Source organism: Triticum urartu, chromosome 5A, assembly GCF_056163025.1.
Source record: "Triticum urartu cultivar PI428250 chromosome 5A, HENAU_Tu73, whole genome shotgun sequence".
NCBI lineage: Eukaryota > Viridiplantae > Streptophyta > Magnoliopsida > Poales > Poaceae > Triticum > Triticum urartu.
The window spans coordinates 588,558,614-588,564,168 of NC_141877.1; positions in this window are offsets into that span (position 1 = coordinate 588,558,614).

The window sequence follows — 5,555 nt, forward strand, 5'->3', positions numbered from 1 at the left end:
ATCCTAACCATAGCACAAGATCGTATAGTTCATTTGCTAGAGTTTTTCCAATGTCAAGTATCTTTTCCTTAGACCATGAGATCGTGTAACTCCCGGATACCGTATGAGTGCTCTGGGTGTACCAAACGTCACAACGTAACTGGGTGACTATAAAGGTATACTACGGGTATCTCCGAAAGTGTCTGTTGGGTTGACACGGATCAAGACTGGGATTTGTCACTCCGTATGACGGAGAGGTATCTCTGGGCCCACTCAGTAATGCATCATCACAATGAGCTCAAAGTGACCAAGTGTCTAGTCACGGGATCATGCATTACGGTACGAGTAAATGACTTGCCGGTAACGAGATTGAACGAGGTATTGAGATACCGACAATCGAATCTCGGGCAAGTAACATACCGATTGACAAAGGGAATTGTATACGGGGTTGCTTGAATCCTCGACATCGTGGTTCATCCGATGAGATCATCGAGGAGCACGTGGGAGACAACATGGGTATCCAGATCCCGCTGTTGGTTATTGACCGGAGAGCCATCTCGGTCATGTCTACATGTCTCCCGAACCCGTAGGGTCTACACACTTAAGGTTCGGTGACGCTAGGGTTGTAGATATATGTATATACAGTAACCCGAAAGTTGTTCGGAGTCCCGGATGAGATCCCGGACGTCACGAGGAGTTCCGGAATGGTCCGGAGGTAAAGAATTATATATAGGAAGTGCTATTTCGCCCATCGGGACAAGTTTCGGGGTCACCGGTATTGTACCGGGACCACCGGAAGGGTCCCGGGGGTCCACTGGGTGGGGCCACCTATCCCAGAGGGCCCCATGGGCTGAAGTGGGAGGGGAACCAGCCCCTAGTGGCCTGGTGCGCCCCCCTTGGGCCTTCCCCCTGCGCCTAGGGTTGGGAACCCTAGGGTGGGGGGCGCCCCACTTGCCTTGGGGGGCACTCCACCCCCCTTGGCCGCCGCCCCCTTGGGAGATTGGATCTCCAGGGCCGGCGCCCCCCTGGGGACCCTATATATAGAGGGGGGAGGGAGGGAAGCCGCACCCATGCCCCTGGCGCCTCCCTCTCCCCTCCAAGACCTCCTCCTCCTCCGTAGAGAACGGCGAAGCCCTGCTGCGGTGACTACTGCATCCACCACCACGCCGTCGTGTTGCTAGATCTTCATCAACCTCTCCTCCCCCCTTGCTGGATCAAGAAGGAGGAGACGTCACGCTGACCGTACGTGTGTTGGACACGGAGGTGCCGTCCGTTCAGCGCTAGGATCTCTGGTGATTTGGATCACGTCGAGTACGACTTCCTCATCCCCGTTCTTTGAACGCTTCCGCGCGTGATCTACAAAGGTATGTAGATGCAATCCGATCACTCGTTGCTAGATGAACTCATAGATGGATCTTGGTGAAACCGTAGGAAAATTTTTGTTTTCTGCAACGTTCCCCAACAGTGGCATCATGAGCTAGGTCTACGCGTAGTTCTCTTTGCACGAGAAGAACACAATTTGTTGTGGGCGTAGATGTTGTCAACTTTCTTGCCGCTACTAGTCTTATTTTGCTTCAGCAGTATTGTGGGATGAAGCGGCCTGGACCGACCTTACACGTACGCTTACGTGAGACTGGTTCCACCGACTGACATGCGCTAGTTGCATAAGGTGGCTAGCGGGTGTCCGTCTCTCCCACTTTAGTTGGAGCGGATTCGATGAAAAGGGTCCTTATGAAGGTTAAATAGAAGTTGACAAATCACATTGTGGCTTTTACGTAGGTAAGAAAACGTTCTTGCTAGAACCCTATTGCAGCCACGTAAAACTTGCAACAACAATTAGAGGACGTCTAACTTGTTTTTGCAGCAAGTTCTTTGTGATGTGATATGGCCAAAGTTGTGATGAATGATGAATGATATATATGTGATGTATGAGATCATGTTCTTGTAATAGGAATCACGACTTGCATGTCGATGAGTATGACAACCGGCAGGAGCCATAGGAGTTGTCTTTATTTTTGTATGACCTGCGTGTCATTGAGAAACGCCATGTAAATTACCTTACTTTATTGCTAAACGTGTAAGCCATAGTAGTAGAAGTAATAGTTGGCGAGCAACTTCATGGAGACACGATGATGGAGATCATGATGATGGAGATCGTGGTGTCATGCCGGTGACAAGATGATCATGGAGCCCCAAGATGGAGATCAAAGGAGCTATGTGATATTGGCCATATCATGTCACTATTATTATTTGATTGCATGTGATGTTTATCATGTTTGTGCATCTTGTTTACTTAGAACGACGGTAGTAAATAAGATGATCCCTCATAATAATTTCAAGAAAGTGTTTCCCCTAACTGTGCACCGTTGCGACAGTTCGTTGTTTCGAAGCACCACGTGATGATCGGGTGTGATAGATTCCAACGTTCACATACAACGGGTGTAAGACAGATTTACACATGCAAACACTTAGGTTGACTTGACGAGCCTAGCATGTATAGACATGGCCTCGAAACACAGAAGACCGAAAGGTCGAGCATGAGTCGTATAGAAGATACGATCAACATGAAGATGTTCACCGATGTTGACTAGTCCGTCTCACGTGATGATCGGACACGGCCTAGTTAACTAGGATCATGTTATACTTAGATGACTGGAGGGATGTCTATCTGAGTGGGAGTTCATTATATAATTTGATTAGATGAACTTAATTATCATGAACTTAGTCTAAAATCTTTACAATATGTCTTGTAGATCAAATGGCCCACGTTGTCCTCAACTTCAACGCGTTCCTAGAGAAAACCAAGCTGAAAGACGATGGCAGCAATTATACGGACTGGGTCCGGAACCTGAGGATCATCCTCATAGCTGCCAAGAAAGATTATGTCCTACAAGCACCGCTAGGTGACGCACCCGTCCCACAGAACCAAGACATTATGAACGCTTGGCAGACATGTGCTGATGACTACTCCCTCGTTCAGTGCGGCATGCTTTACAGCTTAGAACCGGGGCTCCAAAAGCGTTTTGAGAGACACGGAGCATATGAGATGTTCGAAGAGCTGAAAATGGTTTTTCAAGCTCATGCCCGGGTCAAGAGATATGAAGTCTCCGACAAGTTCTTCAGCTGTAAGATGGAGGAAAATAGTTCTGTCAGTGAGCACATACTCACTATGTCTGGATTACATAACCGCTTAACTCAGCTGGGAGTTAATCTCCCGGATGACGCGGTCATTGACAGAATCCTTCAGTCGCTTCCACCGAGCTACAAGAGCTTTGTGATGAACTTCAATATGCAGGGGATGGAAAAGACCATTCCTGAGGTATTTTCAATGTTGAAATCAGCAGAGGTAGAAGTCAAAAAGGAACATCAAGTGTTGATGGTCAATAAAACCACCAAGTTCAAGAAAGGCAAGGGTAAAAAGAACTTCAAGAAGGACGGCAAGGGAGTTGCCGCGCCCGGTAAGTAAGTTGCTGGGAAGAAGCCAAAGAATGGACCCAAGCCCGAGACTGAGTGCTTTTATTGCAAGGGAAGTGGTCACTGGAAGCGGAACTGCCCCAAATACTTAGCGGACAAGAAGGCCAGCAACACAAAAGGTATATGTGATATACATGTAATTGATGTGTACCTTACCAGTATTCGTAGTAGCTCCTGGGATTTGATACCGGTGTGGTTGCTCACATTTGTAACTCAAAGCAGGAGCTGCGGAATAAACGGAGACTGGCGAAGAACGAGGTGACGATGTGCGTCGGGAATGGTTCCAAGGTCGATGTGATCGCCGTCGGCACGCTACCCCTACATTTACCCACAGGATTAGTTTTAAACCTCAATAATTGTTATTTAGTACCAGCTTTGAGCATGAACATTGTATCAGGATCTCGTTTAATTCGAGATGGCTACTCATTTAAATCCGAGAATAATGGTTGTTCTATTTATATGAGAGATATGTTTTATGATCATGCTCCTATGGTAAATGGTTTATTCTTAATGAATCTCGAGCGTAATGCTACACATATTCATAGTGTGAATACCAAAAGATGTAAGGTTGATAATGATAGTCCCACATACTTGTGGCACCGCCGCCTTGGTCACATAGGTGTCAAACACATGAAGAAGCTCCATGCAGATGGACTTTTAGCGTCTCTTGATTACAAATCATTTGACACGTGCGAACCATGCCTCATGGGTAAGATGACCAAGACTCCGTTCTCAGGAACAATGGAGCGAGCAACCAACCTATTGGAAATCATACATACTGATGTGTGCGGTCCAATGAGTGTTGATGCTCGTGGTGGCTATCGTTATGTTCTCATCCCCACTGATGACTTGAGTAGGTATGGGTATGTCTACTTAATGAAACACAAGTCTGAAACCTTTGAAAAGTTCAAGGAATTTCAGAATGAGGATGAGAATCAATGTGACAGAAAAATCAAGTTTTTGTGATCAGATCGTGGAGGAGAATACTTGAGTCACGAATTTGGTACACACTTAAGAAAATGTGGAATAGTTTCACAGCTCACGTCGCCTGGAACACCTCAGCATAATGGTGTGTGAACGTCGTAATCGCACTCTATTAGATATGGTGTGATCTATGATGTCTCTTACCGATTTACCGCTATCATTTTGGGGCTATGCTTTAGAGACTGCCGCATTCACTTTAAATAGGGCTCCGTCGAAATCTGTTGAGACGACACCATATGAATTATGGTTTGGGAAGAAGCCTAAGCTGTCGTTTCTAAAAGTTTGGGGATGTGATGCTTATGTCAAGAAACTTCAACCTGAAAAGCTCGAACCCAAGTCGGAAAAATGCGTCTTCATAGGATACCCTAAAGAAACTATTGGGTATACCTTCTACCTCAGATCCGAAGGCAAGATCTTTGTTGCCAAGAATGGATCCTTTCTAGAGAAAGAGTTTCTCTCGAAAGAAATAAGTGGGAGGAAAGTGGAACTTGATGAAGTATTACCTCTTGAACCGGTAAGCAGCGCAGCTCAAGAAAATGTTCCTGAGGTGCCTGCACCGACTAGAGAGGAAGTTAATGATGATGATCATGAAATTTCAGATCAAGTTGCTACTGAACTTCGTAGGTCCACAAGGACACGTTCCGCACCAGAGTGGTACGGCAACCCTGTCTTAGAAATCATGTTGTTGGACAACGGTGAACCTTCGAACTATGAAGAAGCGATGGCAGGCCCAGATTCCGACAAATGGCTGGAAGCCATGAAATCCGAGATAGGATCCATGTATGAAAACAGAGTGTGGACTTTGACAGACTTGCCCGATGATCGGCGAGCGATAGAAAACAAATGGATCTTTAAGAAGAAGACGGACGCGGATGGTAATGTTACCATCTACAAAGCTCGACTTGTCGCTAAGGGTTATCGACAAGTTCAAGGGATTGACTACGATGAGACTTTCTCTCCCGTAGCAAAGCTGAAGTCCGTCCGAATCATGTTAGCAATTGCCGCATACTATGATTATGAGATATGGCAAATGGACGTCAAAATGGTATTCCTTAACGGTTATCTTAAGGAAGAACTGTATATGATGCAGCCGGAAGGTTTTGTCGACCCTAAGAATG